General features: G+C 39.5%; 1 long non-coding RNA gene across 1 annotated transcript; it reads right to left on the bottom strand.

Moving 5' to 3' along the window:
* LOC109850466 lies at nt 2,730-17,891 on the bottom strand. Its single transcript, XR_002249444.1, has 2 exons — nt 17,379-17,891; nt 2,730-3,723 (listed from the first exon to the last, which is right to left on the bottom strand). It is a non-coding gene; the product is annotated as an uncharacterized LOC109850466 (long non-coding RNA).

The raw sequence follows: 18,234 nt of genomic DNA on the forward strand, positions 1-18,234 counted from the left end.
ATCTTGAATAGTACGTATTGCACCATCAAACATTTTAATTTTGACAGTACCAATGCCAGAAGTTTTCAAGGCATGATCATTGCTCATAAATACATATCTCCCTGAGAGAGGTTCATATTTATGAAACCATTCTTTCCGGGAGGTCATATGCCAGGAGGCTACTGAATCTAGAAGCCAGACATCAGCAAACATCTTTCTGCCCTTATTAACAGTGGTTACTCCACTGTATAAAATTTCACCATCGTTTGATGTGCTGACAACGCATCATTGAGATGTTGATAGCTCTGAAGACTTTTTATCATCATTCTTCTTATTGTGCCAGCACTCCGATTACACATGCCTTTTTGCCGCAGTTGTAGCATTTGATATTCTTCTTATTTATTGATTTTGAACTACCATGGGCATGATTCCTACTAGAGCAACGTTTCGATGATCTTCCACTTGTCATCAATGAGATATTCGCTTGTTACAAACTTGCTTGCATGTCTTCCTTAGTTTTACGCCGATTTTCTTCCTCCAGAACAACGACTGCAATGTTATTAAAAACTCGATTGTCCGTAAAGATGTTGTTTGTTAGGTTGATGATGAGCTGTTCATATGAGTCAGGTAGACTCTGAAGTAAAAGTTCTACATGTTCATTCATACTGATTGTATGCCCTAAAGTTGTGAGTTGGGAGAACAGTGTATTTAGCGTGTTGATGTGGTCGGTCATCACTGTAGATCTTGCCATCCTCATAGTGTAAAGTTTTCTTTTTAAGAAGATTTTGTTGTGCAGGAACTTGGCCTCATATAGCTTTATTAGAGCAATTCAGATCTCCTTTGCTATCTTCTTCTCTTCTATAATTGACATCACCCTATCTGCTAACGCCAGATGAAGATTTGTAATAGCATTTTCGTCCATCTCATTCCACTTCTTATCATCTATGATGTCATCTGGCCTTATATCGATGGCCGCTAGACAATTATCTTTTCTCAAAATAGCTTTTATCTTTAACTTCCACAGTGAGAAATTACTCCCGTTGAATTACTCAATCTCGAACTTCATTGTTATTGCTTCTATCATGAACATTGACTTCTACTATTTCACGTGAACAGTAACCATATTTATAAACAGTAACCATACTCGTAAATAATAACCACTCTTGTGAACAGTACCATGCTTTTAAATAATACGGTACTCATGAATAGTATTCAATGCCTTCAAAACATTCAATATAGATGAAGTACATCTTCATTCTAGATGTGAAGCTTAAGAAGCTACTATTAGTTCACAAATTCCAAAAATAAATGCTTAATGCCGATAAGAACAACTACTAAGTTCACATATTCCTCGGAGATAGGTTTCAATACTAAACTCCTTCCACTAATCTATTTCGCTCAAGTAATCATTTGATGGGCCAATTTTATTGATAAATAGTCATGTACGTCCACATTATCAAGTGAGGAATATTTAAACAAGGAGAGGGTATTGAATTATACCAGCATGTAGTACTACATCAAATGTTACATCACACTTTACATCCTCAATGACATACCTAAATGAAGTGTAGGAATATGAAATTTTTGATAAACTAACTAATAATTTCCTACTAACAAACTGTGTTATGCTATTGTAATCATTTAGGCCCCGTTTGGCAAATGATTAATGAAGAGGGGTTAAAGAAAATGATTAATGTACTTAGCCCATTTCATAATCCGAATGACTAAATTATTAACCCGTTAAATAAGTTTTATTTTAGCCCTTATGATTAGTTTTAGTGTTTGGGAATAACAATAATTTTGACTATTTTCTTTATAATTAGAAGGGTTAACTCTTATTCCATCTAAATAGGAGTATTAGTAAACCCCTCATTTTGAGGGGTTAACTTATTTTAACCCCTCTAGAGGGGTTAACTTAACCCTTCTATATTTTTTATGTTTGGCAAATTATGGAGGGTTAACTCACTTTAACCCTTATATAGATTTGTTGTGTTTGGCAGGTTAAGAAGGGGTTAAGTCTCCTTAACCCCTCACTTAACCCTTTGCCAAACGGTACCTTAGGTAGTTTCTTTGCCTCGAATAATTACTCAAGCTATAACATTGATAAGATTACATAAAGGAGGATAAAATCCTGTTTTTCAACACCATGACTATTGTCTAACAAGGAGATTTGATTGCACTGAACAAAGCATCAATTTGTAAATGTGCTATACCAGCTACCATCCATACATATTATAGGCTGCATTTGGGAACTAAGATTTGGACTTGGAATGTTGATTTAAAATTAAATGATTTTAAATTTAGGATTTTAAATTCATGATTTGATAGAATCTTTTGTTTGGATGTCTTTACAAAATGCAAGGATTTAAAATCAAAGATTTGAAATATAGTGTTTGGATACACTTTATTATATATGAACTTGGATTTCAAAGATAAGGAGAACTATTCTGTGAACAATTTATGATATACACATAGTTAATATATCTGAGTATCATGCTACTGAGCCCAAGCCTTTTTAAAAGGAAGGACCTGTCATGCACAAATAAAACTTTGAGAAGTGATTCAAAACCAAAATTGATCACCTCGATAGCAATTATAAATACTCATGCAAACATCTCATTCTTCATGAATCGATATGAGAGAATACAAATAATAATAATAATGTCCAAAATATTCATCATAATAACATTTTTTTTCATGGTTTTATCCACTACCATATTGACCTTTAGTCTGCAAAATAACAAGAGTACTGCTTTAAAAATTAGCCATGATAAAAGACTTGAAGACACAAAAGAGTATAGCGAACAATCCACATAAGAAGCTCTAGGCTACATAATAAGTCTTCATTTAAACACAATGTACTATAGGTGGTAGATAATCATGATTTTCTACAACAAGCTAAATTAACACACCATAAACTACTAAAAGAAACCATAACAATAATCGTATATTTATCCTTCAAAGTCTTCTCCTCATTTTTCTCCTATGCTTCCAACTCATGTATCGAAGAACTTATTGGATCCTACATTAAAAAATTTAGCATCAATTAGTTCATGAAACAAAATACGCTCTAAAAACAGAAATAATATCTACTACAATGGCAAATCACAACTATAAGTGTGCATCCTAACATAAATGACAAAATAATGAGAGTTAAATATGCCCTAAAAAAGAAATCCAAGAGAGAACTTACTCAAATGAGTTAAAAGATTTGGGGGTTCTTGTCATCCAACTAGAAACTACTTCTTAAGACTAAAAAGAATAAAATCTCTTTTTTCATCANAGGAAGTGACTTCAACAAATAAAACTTTTACGGGTTGCTATCCATTATCTTCTCAAATGCATTGAACACTTGAATACAACTTAAGTTGGGTATTTTTGAGACCACTGATGTATCTCCTCTCAGGTTGGTGGTTTTCTTACTACTTCCTTCTTTCTCTCATTGAAATACTCACTCATAGAAGTTATCATCACTGCAAGTGAATCAACCATTTTATTCCCCTTCTTTTATTTCTTTGAACTTGTCTCACTACTAGTTGATGCTCTAGGAAGATATTTCCTTGAAGAGCTTCCACCTTTGTTTGTTTCAGATTGTGCCTCAGATTCCTCATGTTGTATTGCGTTAGCAGACTCTTCAAAGATTTTTGTACCTTCACCATTGGCTCTAGTTTTTGCACATAACACCATAATATCATCCTAATTTTCAATCAAACGATTCTGGTAGCCTTTTGCATCTGGATTAGGCTGCAATATAAGAATATTCACAAATATTTTTAGATATATGTAACGAACTAATAATTCAAATTAATAAGTATAAAGTGCAATATTACCGTAACATTATCACTCCATACTTTTTGCTCACTAGCGGGTATAATCACCATTTTCTTCTCAACATCCCACCACGTCAAACCACTTCTATTTTTTATGTCATAGATAATATTATAATGTATTTTCAAAAATTTGAGTCAATTCTTCACGTTATCTTTGTTCAAATTGCTATTAAATGATTTTAGTACATCAACCGCAGCTTGATACACTTGAGGCTTCCAAGTACCGTTGATTTTTAGTCCTTGGTTCATTAATCGAACAACACATTAGCTAAAACTGAGTCCATATCACGATTCCAAACAATATATAATCTTGACTGAGATGCAATTTGTTTCCCTTTCTTTATCATCCTAATACATACCAAAGTGAATGACATAGAATGAGTAATAAAGAATTAGCAAATCATGATAACCGGAAAAAGGAATGCAGATAATGACCAGGATGTATTTATCATAGTAAGATAAGGAGTAAATTCTACTTATAAAATAAGAAAACATCCTAGGCATCAGACAACTGAGAACTTTCGGAATGTATGAATCAGATCAAGCTTAACAATTTCTTTTCCAAAACATGCCCCTTGGAAGAGTTGACATCAAATAGGACAAATGACACATTATGCTTAATCCCATATAATACCCACCATGTTTGACTTTAAATGTATACCAAACATCATCTAGATAGGAAGAAAAAAACATCTAGCAATTTTTGTTGATGATTATAGAAGTAGCCTTAGCTAAGAGTAACGTATTGACGCTAGCTTATGAAATATAATTCTAAGCTACACAACAAGCACGATAACCATGGACAAGAAGATCTATGCACGATCCAAGTAACAACGAGAACATGCAAATCCATGAATAAAAAATTCAACTTCCAATAAATGAGTATATATTTACAGCACCAAAATTATGTTCCCAGAAAATATTTGTATAAACACGTTACTTGTTCAAACTTTTTTCTTTGTGAACCTGGAGTCCTAAGCAAGCGTCGAAGAGATTCATTGCTTAATTTCAGAGTGACTGCAAAATTTACAAAAATATACTTGTAAACTATAATGCTGCATTATGGAATAAATATTGGGTATTGATAGATCCAAGATAAGTCATAGACATATACTACTTTTGACTGGAAAATTCAATATAGTACAAACTGACACCAAAAAAAATTTTAACCATTTTTAAGCTCACATAGTATGTATTTTTCTCACATTTGTAACATGCAGACAACTTAGAAATAGACAAGACAAGTAGAACACAACCAGTCAACAACATCTTCATACTTGTCACCCTCATTTTCATAGCTAAAATCAACTACTAAAGTATCTCAAAGTCAGTATTCATCCCACATTTGCATAGCTAAATCATCTCTAAAGTTGCTCCATTCATCTGTAACTCTTATAGTGGTGATACGCTCCTCATCTACATTCTCAATTTCTAAAACAGGAGCATATTCTAATTCTCGATCCATATCATTCAACAAGTCGTCTTCATTCATCTCTTCACGTAAAAAGTTGGGAAGAATACAATATGCATTAATGATCCTAATTTGAGTCTTAACACTATAAAAGCTAGCTGTCCGTAATATAGCTCATCGCTTTTTTAGCAATCCGAATACCCTCTTAATTGTGTTTCTAGTAGAGAAATGACGTTGGTTAAATAACTCCTTGTAGTTTCTTGGACCATTTTCTCTCCAAGACTTTATATGATAGCGAGTCCCTCTATAAGGTGCCAAAAACTCTGACCCATTTGTATACCCAGTATCCACAAGAAAGTATTTATCTACAAAATCAAAATCTTTAGTCACAACTGTTTGGGTCAAAAGTTGATGTTTTCATTGTCATCGAATCTATTACAACTTTGGTCATTACAATAAACTCAAACGAAAAGAAAAGTTGATCTTTTTATAAGATCTTTTTACACAATGAAAAATAAAGATTACAACTCTTGTCAAACAGCGCAACGGACGTTTATCACTCGCTGCTTGTGTGGGTTCTTTACCTGTGCCGGGGACGTTAATATCCGTGGACCACCGTGGATCAGATCCGGTTAGCAGAAGTTGGATAATCAATGCTCTCACTTCACAAAGAAAGTAATTACAGTAGCAGTGATTTTGACTAAGCAAAATCACGGCTCTTCTCGGGATTTAAGACCAAGCTTAAATCCAGAGGAATAGGGGACGAGTCTCAGATCTATCGAACTCCACTCTTTATGCACAGGAGATCACTAAGATCTGCTAACCCTTGTGTTTGGGTCAAAAGTTGATGTTTTCATTGTCATCGAATCTATTACAACTCTAAGATCTGCTAACCCTTGTGTTTGGGTCAAAAGTTGATGTTTTCATTGTCATCGAATCTATTACAACTTTGGTCATTACAATAAACTTTTCATTGTCATCGAATCTATTACAACTTTGGTCATTACAATAAACTCAAACGAAAAGAAAAGTTGATCCTTTTTTAAGATCTTCTTTACACAATGAAAAATAAAGATTACAACTCTTGTCAAACAGCACAACGGACGTTTATCATCCGCTGCTTGTGTGTGTTCTTTGCCTATGTCGGGGACGTTAATATCCATGGACCGCCGTGGATCAGATCCGGTTAGCAGAAGTTGGATAATCAATGCTCTCACTTCACAAAGGAAGTAATTACAGTAGCGGTGATTTTGACTAAGCAAAATCACGGCTCTTCTCGGGATTTAAGACCAAGCTTAAATCCGAAGGAATAGGGGACGGGTCTCAGATCTCTCGAACTCCACTCTTTATGCGCAGGAGATCGCTAAGATCTGCTAACCCTTGCTGTAAATTCGTGGCTCCACTCTCCAATTCGGCAGCACTTCGTCCTCTTGATCTCTTCTCCTTTTGAATGAGCACCCGAGCTTCTATTTATAAGCTTCGGGAGTGGGTATTTGGATAAGAACAAGAGATTCTTCTCTATCTTCAATTGAGAACTGAATAACCATAGTATCAGATCGGTTGGAACGTTCAGGAACAAACAAATCCCAAGAAAACCGTCAAAACCGAAAAATCACATTTCTGACCGAACTGTCACCTGGTGGCTCGGCCTGGCCGGGCCACCATTTGGTGGCTCAGTTTTGGCCGAGCCACCATTTGGTGGCTCGGTCGCCGAGTCACCTTCTGGTGATCTGGCTTTGGGCCGAACCACTGGTTCGGCCGAGTCGTTTTGATGTGACTCGGCCGCTAGCGGATTTTATTGGTTTTTCGGGTTTTGACTTGTTCCGTCGTTACGCGTATTTCGTCGTTTCGTTGATCTGTACGCTGTTTTGGTGGCCGATGAGCGTGCGAGCCACTTGGTTCGACCATTTGGTGGCTGGTGAGTACATGGGTCACTTGGAGGTGGCCGGTGAGCGCACATGTTATTTGGTTCGCCGTTTCGCTTCATGTGTTCATCAGCGTTGGATAATCCTCTTAGACTTAGATAATGACATTCATAACCTTCTCTCTATCTCGACCTGTGTGTGGATACTTATAGGCATTTTTAGACGTCTATAGATACCCCCTCCAAAGTATTTCAGACTCATTCTTTCATAAGGGAGTCTGGAATGCTTTGGATGTGATAGGCTCAACCTTCATTCGGTGTGAAAGGACCTGTGAACTGCTTTAATTCTTAACTTCTTCAGCCTTCAATCTATCCAGTGTTTTGTCGAATAGATGAAGTACTCTCGGTGCTGCGTTTATCGTCTGACCGTTGTCGAAATCTTAAATCAAAATTGGTGAGTTAGTTTTGGCTTGTATCATTGAGTTAACTTTGAACTGATTATCTTCGTTGTAATGCGTTGACCGGCGTTAACACAGTTTATACTCGTATGTTTGCTGGAGTCTACACAGTTTAAGCTCTTAAGGCATTGGAGCGTGACGATCCCAAATTTTAGGGCTGCAGGACCAACTATGAAAGTTGTTTCGTTTGCAGATATGGATCTTATCCCAAAGCTGTTGGATACTCAAGTCACGAGACCAACTAATGAAGCTGATGCGTTAATGACTCTCATATTTATAGGATTTTTGGCAAACCCTCAGCCATCAACGGGTTTGATTAGCCTTTACCGACTACCGTTTGAGTCGGGCTAGCATGCAGATTGTTTAGACCCGTTCTGCACATAACGTTGTGCTAAAAGAGTTAATTCTTTTAGTGCTACGATATTGAATACGTAGACTTTGTCTTTCTCACGGGAATAGACTACCCGGCAACGCGTGTTAGACGCTGACTTAGGATTTTTTGGCAAATTCTCAGCCTTCAACGGATTTGAGGTGCCTTTACCGATTACCGTTTGAATCGGGCTTGCATGCGGATTGTTTAAGTCCGTTTCGCATGTAACGTTATGCTAAAAGAGTTAACTCTTTTAGTGCTACAATATTGAATATGTAGACTTCGTCTTTCTCACGGGAATAGACTACCCGGCAACGCGTGTTAGGCGCTGACTTATGTGACGTTGTGCTAAAGGAATGAACTCCCTTAGACTTGATGCTACGATATTGAATACGTAGACTTCGCCATTGTTACGGGAATAGTCTACCCGGCAACGTGTGTTAGACGCTGACCTATCCCTACTTAGGCTTCGGGATAAAAGTCCCCAGATTCGGATTCTGGTGTCTTCTTCAAACGGTGAAAGACTAAACCGATAACGCGTGTTAGGCGTTGACTTATCCCTACTCAGGATTCGGGATAAAATTCCCTATGCATAAAAGGCATGGATTTTTGTTGCTACGATGTTGAATACGTAGACTCGGTCATTTTCACGGGGACGAACCACCCAGCAGCACGGGTTAAGCGCTGACTTATCCCTACTTAGGCTTCGGGATAAAATACCCCAGACTGGTATTCTGGTGTCTTTTTCAATCGATGAAAGACTAAACCGGCAACGCGTGTTAGGCGTTGACTTATCCCTACTCAGGATTCGGGATAAAATTCCCTATGCATAAAAGGCATGGATTTTTGTTGCTACGATGTTGAATACGTAGACTCGGTCGTTTTCACGGGAACGAACCACCCAGCAGCACGGGTTAAGCGCTGACTTATCCCTACTTAGGCTTCGGGATAAAATACCCCAGACTGGTATTCTGGTATCTTTTTCAATCGGTGAAAGGCTAAACCGGCAACATGTGTTAGGATTTGACTTATCCCTACTCAGAATTCGGGATAAAATTCTCCATACATGTGAAGCACGGATTTTAGGAGTTTGGAAATGTGGTGTCTTCTCCTGGGGCAAAGACGAACCCGATGCGGGAGAGGAAGAATTTTATATTCTATCTCCCAACACTGAAGAATTTTATATTCTATCTCCCAAAGCTGAAGAGGAAGAATTTTATATTCTATCTCCAGTTGGAAAGGAGACTTGAGGTGGGATCTCCACCCCAAGCTGAAGAGGAAGAATTTTATATTCTATCTCCAGTTGGAAAGGAGACTTGAGGTGGGATCTCCACCCCAGAATCCGGAAAGGCGAAACTAGGATTGGGATCTTCACTCCGAGAATCGAAAAATTTGGATAATCTTAACTGTCAGAAGGTTTGATTACCGAACTAAAGGTGAATTTCTCGTTTATCGAGAGTGAATTGTGGTTTTGGTCCTTACTGTAGGAAGGTTTAACCAAGCGGGAGTTTGAGGTGATCCTAACTGTAGGAAGGTTTGATCACTCGATTTGAAAGTGGACCTCTCGTTCATGGAAGGAATCGAGAGGAGATTTTGGCTGTGGTCCTAACTGTATGAAGGTTTGACCAAGTGGACAGTGAGAGTGGGAGTACAAATCACAGTGGGAGTGTTGACCTGTACAAATTACTCGATAGGGGTTCTTGGTGTCAAGTGACAAGGACTTAACACGAAGGGGTTTGACAATTCGTCAAGGATTGACAGATCAAAGTTCTAAGCATTATATCCGGACTCTAACCATAAAAGTGTTGAGTGCACGAACATAGAGAAAGTTTGAATGAATTAAACAGGAAAGAATTTTGGTGGTCCCACCGTCAATTAGTCTGATCGGTGGGAGATGTTGTGGTGGAAGACCGTGAGTTGTCAACAAAAGAGTATTCAGAAATCACATTGGGGGTTTAGTGTTTATCACTTTGTTTGTAACGATCGGGTTATCCCTAAAAAAAATTACATGTAGCATTCTTCCGGAACTTTCCGTTACATAAATCATCCACCCCCAGTTTCCTTCGCGAAACTGGGTCTAACATTATATTGAGTTACATGACCGGGCTATCCTTAAGAATATTACATGTAAAAATTCTCCAAGAACTTCCCGTGAAAGAAAGGAAACAGTTTAGACTTATATACCAGTTGGAGTTTTAGGGAGCAATTTAACCTCGTATACCGGTTGGAGGATTGAGAAACAGTTTATACTTGTATACTCTTCGGAGTGTAGGAATGAGCAGTTTATACTCTTATACTTATCGGAGTCTTTATTCGATTTAATTGAGCGATATAACGCCGGCTTCATCCAAGGTTTGGATGTTATTCTTGAGAGCAAAGCAATCCTTGGTGGGATGAAGGACCCTCTTGTGGTACGCACAGTACTTTGAATCCGTAGTATTGTCAGCCTCCTCCTGATTTGTGATAGGTGGTAGCTTGATCTTGTTGTTTTCAAGGAGGGATTCGAAGATGGCTGGAACGTCTTCGTCCTTAAAGGAATACTCTTTTTGGAGTCTCGGGTCCGAAGTCTTTTACTGCCTTCGGGATTGCTGTTGTGACTTTTGATTAACGTCCACAACTGCTGCAGGTGTTTCCCCTTACCACGGGAGGCGAAGTTCGAATTTGGAAGATTAGCCGTCGGTTGGCTCCTCTCGGCCTTCTTCCTTCGGAGGAAGCGTTCGGCCCGCTCTCCACGCATCTTCAACTCTTTCCATGTGTTGGACGGTGCGACTCCCATAACTTCTAATATCTCAATAGGTTATTATGATATGTCTGGAGGATGAAGTCCTCCGTGATCAGATTTCGGCAGTTCATTGCTTTATTCTGGAAGCGCTTGACGAAGTCGTCGACTGTCTCGTCGTCTTCTTGCTTCTCATCAAAAAGTGTCCTGATGGATACCTCGTCATCGTCATCAAAGAAATTGCCGAGGAATGACCTCTCCATATCGTCCTAGTTGTTAATACTTCCGGGCTTGAGATGACGATACCAATCAAAGGCCGACCCCCGAAGGGTACCGACGAATGGCCGAACCATCAAAGCTTCATTGCCGGAGATCATGCCCAAGTGGAACTTGAAGTAGATCAAATGCTGAGTGGACGAACCCTTCCCATCAAACAGTGTGAAGTTGATCAGGTTAAACTTCGTCGGATACGGGATCGAATCCCACTCTCTCGGATATGGACACGGAATACCGGTCCTTTTCACCTCTCAAGTAGACATCAGAGCGTTGATTTTGCTTTCGAGATCTTTCATTTTCTCATCCTCGCTCGTATTGTGGCTTGGACGATTCTTAAGAGGAATAACAGGGCCACCCCCAGTGTTGTCATTATTGGTAGGACCACCCCTAGCGTTTTGGTCAAGGGGAGGGTTCTCAGTATCGAGACGTTCATCCACATCTGAATCGCTACCTACTTGGTGAGCAAGGTTACGATGGCTGGATTCCCTGAACTGATTGGACAGAGCCCGAATTTGTTGGTCATGCTCTTCCCTCATTCGTAGCATAGTCATTTCCATTTCGATCTTGAATGCCTCTTTCTGTTTGGTTAGAGCATCCTCGAGAATTTTGGCGATTTGCTCGGTGTTGACCATGAATGCCTCGTGCGATTGTCCTGGGCTAGACACCGTTTGGTCAGAAGCGACTGCAGAGTTGGCATCTGATACTTCATCATCGGAGGATAATCCCCTCTGCATTCTCAGATAATCCCTTTGTCTAATAGTTCCCAATCGCAACCGGGTTAGACGATGCGATATAAGCGGGTCAGAGCTAGAAGGTCGAATTGACTTTCCTTTATCAGCCATATTTATTGTGACTTCCGGGAGTTCGTCACCTTGAACAGCCGATCGCTCTTTACGGAGACGCTTTGGTCTGGGCTTGGCTATTCCGTTAGAGATCCTCTCGAATACCGAGACTCTCCGCGGAGCGGCCTTGGGGCAGCTACATGCCGATAAAACTGCCCTGATAATGTTTATGCACGGACAATGAGAGTCTGTTTCTTTGGTACTTCTCTTTCGAAATGTGTTCGTACCCCCAGCCTGATAGTACAACTCATCGGTCTGAAGACCGGAGTAACCTATCACTAGTTGGCATGATTTCTCAGGTATAACGTCGTCGTCTGACGAACACGTTTCCTTCTGAGAGCTTGCTGTCTTATTGGCGTTCTTAAGAGTCACGCGTTTGGAGCCACGCTTTTGGGAGTGCGAGCTTTTGACGGGCTCTTGGTCTTCAATTTGCCGTCCGAGACGATCAATTGCAGGGGTTTTCCCATTATAGAAAGGCCCTGACTTGTTGCGAGGGCGTGTGCGACCCCCAGCTCGAGTGATTGCCCGGGGTTCAGTCACCAGACTCAAGCGTTCTTTGATCGGAACCTTGCCTCGATCCTCGTGCAAAGGACTCAGGCGATCCGTCATCCTCATCTTGAAACAGGATAAGTCTCCATGGTCGTGAGGTATCACTGGGAGTGTAGAATTCATCGGGACATGAATAGGGGCCGTCAGAAACTCAGACGGGACTGTAGGAAGTGAATCAGCAGTGAAACGGACCAAACCAGTCTGAGTTTTGCTCAAACCACCGTTTGGTGGTTTGACTTTGGCCTTTGACTTTGACCGAGCCACCATTTGGTGGTTTGAATTTGGCCGAGCCACCATTTGGTGGTTTGAGCTTGGCCGAGCCACCATTTGGTGGTTTGAATTTGGCCGAGCCACCAATTAGTCTTCTTGTTTCTCCGATGCCTTCAGGCACCGTTTGGGTTATTTTTTATGCCGATTTGGACTTTGGCCTCCAGACTCGGCGTGATCTTGGTGGCTTCTTGACCACTTCTTTCCGCTTCAGCTTCTGTGCTTCTCGCACGAGGATCTGTGCGTGCGCAACCAAGGCATGACGCTTCTGAATGCGCTCCTTGAGGGTTGAGCGGGTCCGTTTGACTTGGATCCATTTATTCACTGTTGGCTTGGAGGATACGCCATTCATTTGCTGCTGAAGGGGTTTGCACCTTCTGGACTTCAGATCCGCTTCGTAGAGAATCCCGTCAACCGGCTCCAAAGCCTTATCGAGTCGACGCGCAAGTCGTTGGCGTTGTCTTTGGTGTGCCCTCTTTGATAGGGTTGGCGTGCCTTCTGTAATTAACTCCTTGGTGGAGGAAAGGTCCAGATCTGTAGATCCGGGTTCATTGGAGGACAAAGGGGCATTACAAGGCGGGGTTGCAGCGGCAACGGGGGCCTTGATCTTCCTGCGCTTGCGAGGGGCGGAGGATCTGGAGGAGGAGGACGACAGATACTCCTCGAATTTCAGTTGGTCGAACTCGTACTCGACCTCTTCGTAAACCGGGATCTGGATTTGTGGTTACGACACGACAGCTTCGGCAGCGAAGCTGTTGGCTCCCACTGTGGTCGCCAGCTTGTTTGGGTCAAAAGTTGATGTTTTCATTGTCATCGAATCTATTACAACTTTGGTCATTACAATAAACTCAAACGAAAAGAAAAGTTGATCTTTTCATAAGATCTTCTTTACACAATGAAAAATAAAGATTACAACTCTTGTCAAACAGCACAACAAACGTTTATCACCCGCTGCTTGTGTGGGTTCATTGCCTGTGTCGGGGATGTTAATATCCGTGAACCGCCGTGGATCAGATCCGGTTAGCAGAAGTTGGATAATCAATGCTCTCACTTCACAAAGGAAGTAATTGCAGTAGCGGTGATTTTGACTAAGCAAAATCACGGCTCTTCTCGGGATTTAAGACCAAGCTTAAATCCGGAGAAATAGGGGACGAGTCTCAAATCTATCGAACTCCACTCTTTATGCACATGAGATCGCTAAGATCTGCTAACCCTTGTGTTTGGGTCAAAAGTTGATGTTTTCATTGTCATCGAATCTATTACAACTTTGGTCATTACAATAAACTCAAACGAAAAGAAAAGTTGATATTTTTATAAGAATGAAAAATAAAGATTACAACTGTTGTCAAACAGCGCAACGGACGTTTATCACCCGCTGCTTGTGTGGGTTCTTTGCCTGTGCCAGGGACGTTAATATCCGTGGACCGCCGTGGATCAGATCCGGTTAGCAGAAGTTGGATAATTAATGCTCTCACTTCACAAAGGAAGTAATTGTAGTAGCGGTGATTTTGACTAAGCAAAATCACGGCTCTTCTCGGGATTTAAGACCAAGCTTAAATCCGGAGGAATAGGGGACGAGTCTCAGATCTATCGAACTCCACTCTTTATGCACAGGAGATAGCTAAGATCTGCTAACCCTTGCTGTAAATTCGTGGCTCCACTCTCCAATTCGGCAGCACTTCGTCCTCTTGATCTCCTCTCCTTTTGAATGAGCACCCGAGCTTCTATTTATAAGCTTCGGGAGTGGGTATTTGGATAAGAACAAGGGATTCTTCTCTATCTTCAGTTAAGAACTGAATAACCATAGTATCAGATCGGTTGGAACGTTCAGGAACAAACAAATCCCAAGAAAAATCGTCAAAACCAAAAAATCACATTTCTGGCCGAACTGTCACCTGGTGGCTCGGCCACCGAGTCACCTTCTGGTGATCTGGCTTTGGGCCGAACCACTGGTTCGGCCAAGTTGTTTTGATGTGACTCGGCCGCCAACGGCTTTTATTGGTTTTTCGGGTTTTGACTTGTTCCGTCGTTACGCGTATTTCGTCATTTCGTTGACTTGTACACTTTCCCGATTCGTTTCGCGAACGCATGGATAGCTTGACAGTGGCCGACAGGCGTGAGGCCTCTTGGTTCGCTGTTTAGCTGGCCGATGAGCACGCGGGCCACTTGGAGGTGGCTGGTGAGTACATGGGCCACTTGGAGGTGGCCGGTGAGCGCACATGTTATTTGGTTCGCCGCTTCGCTTCATGTGTTCATCGGCGTTGGATAATCCTCTTAGACTTAGATAATGGCGTTCATAACCTTCTCTCTATCTGGAGCTGTTTGTGGATACTTATAGGTATTTTTAGACGCCTACAACAACAATGTAAAAACTAGAAAGCAATACATATATAATAATTTAAAAAATCATATTCCTACTTGAGGAAAGTTTTAAGCCATTGGGCTGGCGCAAATCATCACGCAAAACACGAGAATCTAAAGTTGAACTCTCCCAACCTTGTAGCACATATGAAAATCTCAAATTAGCATCACAAACACCAAGTACATTTGTACTGGTCTCTCCTTTTCTATTTCGATATCTACTTTGGTCTTCCAAAGGAATAGTTAATTGGATATGAGTCCCATCAAGTGCCCTGATAGCATCTTAAAATTACACAACCTTATAATTAGTTCTATAAAAAAAAGTATTAAACATGAAAATCTTAATAAAAGAAGCCATAGTTACCTCAAACCGTTTCCACTTCTCCATGTCTCTCTCATTATTCTTGTCCAATATAGAGGCTTCCTATCTTCATGACTGCTTGAAGTACTTTGTGGAACTGTCGACTAACTGTTTCATTCGAATGATAAAAATCTGTTTTGCTTGTCCTATTTTTTACATTATGAGCTAAAATATGCAAAAACATAGCGACAATTTTCTTCAATCGTGATATTTCTTGATGCTACTAATCCTCCTCTAGTACATAGAACATCACATAACCTCTTAAACGCTTGAGGATTTATTCTTAATTGTTTAACATAGTTATTTGCATTGCAATAAGAGTTCGAGTCCAAGACTTTCTAAGGTATGTCCTTTCATCCTCTTCTTCGTGTATTCTTGAACTCTCCTTTAACATGTGCTTTGTATAGAACCAAGCACCAATGACAGCAACTATAAAACTGATCACTACCATAATAATTTCCTCCTCCTCCTCTCTCCTATCAAATTCTTTCCTTGTACGTTTATGTTGGATTATTGAATCCTTTCCATCATTTATCATTTTTAACCTATCATATTAAAAGTTGAACATGCAAGCAGATTAAACATACATCCTGAATGTATATTTAGCAGGATGCAAAGTTAATGGAGTCCTAAGAAAAAATAACTCAAGATATAGAAATGAGAGGTTAGCTCTCATATTTGAGAGCAAAACTTTTCTTATTTGCGAAATAATGCAGTTGTTATATATAGGTTTTCATTCAATAAGAGGAAAGAAACAAACCCATATAGACTATCAATGAAAAAGTTCTACTATAGGCCTCAATTTCGTCACTGCTTATAGAAAAATATTTTTTTAGCTACTCAGGGATCAATGATCGCCTGAAATAAAACAATGTAAGGCTAACTTAAGTACTTAATCCCCACCACCACTAGAACGCAATGAATATAGACATAAATTTTAGTTACAAATGAATTTGTTTATCCCACAACATGTGGCTAAGTGGCTTTGTGTTTTAATCCTGTGAACATTAAATTAAGATAAACTGCAAGGCATGCTTTGTATAACTACGTGTACGAATCAGTAAACAAGAAAAAAATTTCTATGGAAGTAGATTCAGAACCTGAAAAAATACCTTGACCGAACCATTAGAGATAAAGAACTGAAAAGATATATATGTTGGTGTTATGGTGATGTTTGTAACTATGTATAAAAGTTAGAAGATGCTTCAAAGGTCAAAACTCCAATATCATACTCATTGTAGATTAAATTAAGAAAACAATATGGTAGTGTACAGTGTAATTACTACCAAACAATCCAAGTATAAACTCATGACAGCCCTCATGCCATGAAGAGGTAAACACAAGAGAGCCTTGTCAGGGGATTGATAAATACCAAAGACAATTCTGGAACTTCCGCAATAAGACTAGGGACTGATATAGTAAGAACTACTTTCTCTGGCTCTAATATCACAAAATGCAACGGGTAGTAGTCGGTAATATAGTTTAACTAGAGAAGAGGATACATAAAACTAGAGGCCTTATATCAGTAGCCAAGAGAAGAAGTTATTTGCGACGAAATGTCATTTAATTATACAAGCACAATAACTAATGGATGACAAACCAATAAAACAGATAAATAGATATACTTTATGACATATGTAAATGCAGTAAGAGACCATGATAAGTTTTGCATGTACTTTGTTAATTCATCTAAAAGTAAATTAAAATCACAATAAAATAAAAAGAACAAAATTCTCAATAAAATAAAAAAATTGTACATTTGTGATGAGAAATGCACTCTTTGCTCGCATTAGCTAAGAATCCATCAAAATCACCAAACCTTATTGCATTCATAATGAAATCATCAAAAAATTAAAAATAATCGGTTAAAAATATTGTTCAAATAACATAAATGACCATGAACGATCTAAACCTTGATCAGATCTAAGGTTTCGATGGAAAGGGGAGAGAGAGAAGAAAGGGGAGACCTAAACCCTAGATCCGATCAAGGGTTTAGACGATAGGGGGAGAGGAGAGGGGGAGAGGGGGAGGGGGAGGGAGGAGAGAGAGGGAGAGAGAGAGAGAGAGAGAGAGAGGAGAGATAGAGGTTACCTGTGTCGAGAGAGAAGAGATCGGGACTTGGAAACGAGAGAAAGAAGCGAGGCTAGTCGGGGTTTGATAAATACCAAGGGGAATTATGGAATTTGAAATACATGTATTTGAGCTTTCAAATCCATCTCTCTAAAATAATTTGATTTGAAATGTTAGCCCAACTTAAAATCCAAACTAGAGAATTGGATTTGAAATACCCTGGATTTTAAATCTTGGGCCCAAATCTATGTTCCCAAAGGCAGAAGTCTGATTTGTTGAACACTTGTTTAACGAAGCTTAAAGAAAAATCATGAATAGGATTAATAGGATTAACAAATGTGATTCTATTGCCCTTACTCTTCTTCCCTTGGTTGGTGATTGTATAAATAGAGAATCAAAAGCTTGTGTGTAGAGCTTAGATTTGAATGCACGACTTTAATTGGTTCACCAACTCATAGCTGGAGGTCAAATAAATTTACTGCAGTGTGGTGTTGCAATTGTTATTGGCCAAAAAATGCCATCATGCGAGCTTCTGACGTACTCTGCACTCAAGTAAAGTGATGAAAGGAGGAAATTGAGTCCTGTGAATAACATGGCAAAGGAATTGGCTCTTTGTTCTTCAGACATGTGAATCCCTCACATGTTTGGTCTTTTTCATTTTCTTATTACTTCCCCTCACATGATGGGTCTTTTTCATTTTCTTATTACTTCCCCTCACATGATGGGTCTTTTTCATTTTCTTATTACTTCCCCTCACATGTTGGCTGAAGTTCTTTTTCATGGGCTGAAATCTTGAACTCACTTAGTCGTAACAATTTTTTTTAAAATCGGTATTAAATTCGTTGCTAGCAAGATTTGAACCTAGATTGCTCTGATA

The sequence above is a fragment of the Asparagus officinalis genome, chromosome 7 (assembly GCF_001876935.1).
Source record: "Asparagus officinalis chromosome 7, Aspof.V1, whole genome shotgun sequence".
NCBI classification, from domain to species: domain Eukaryota; kingdom Viridiplantae; phylum Streptophyta; class Magnoliopsida; order Asparagales; family Asparagaceae; genus Asparagus; species Asparagus officinalis.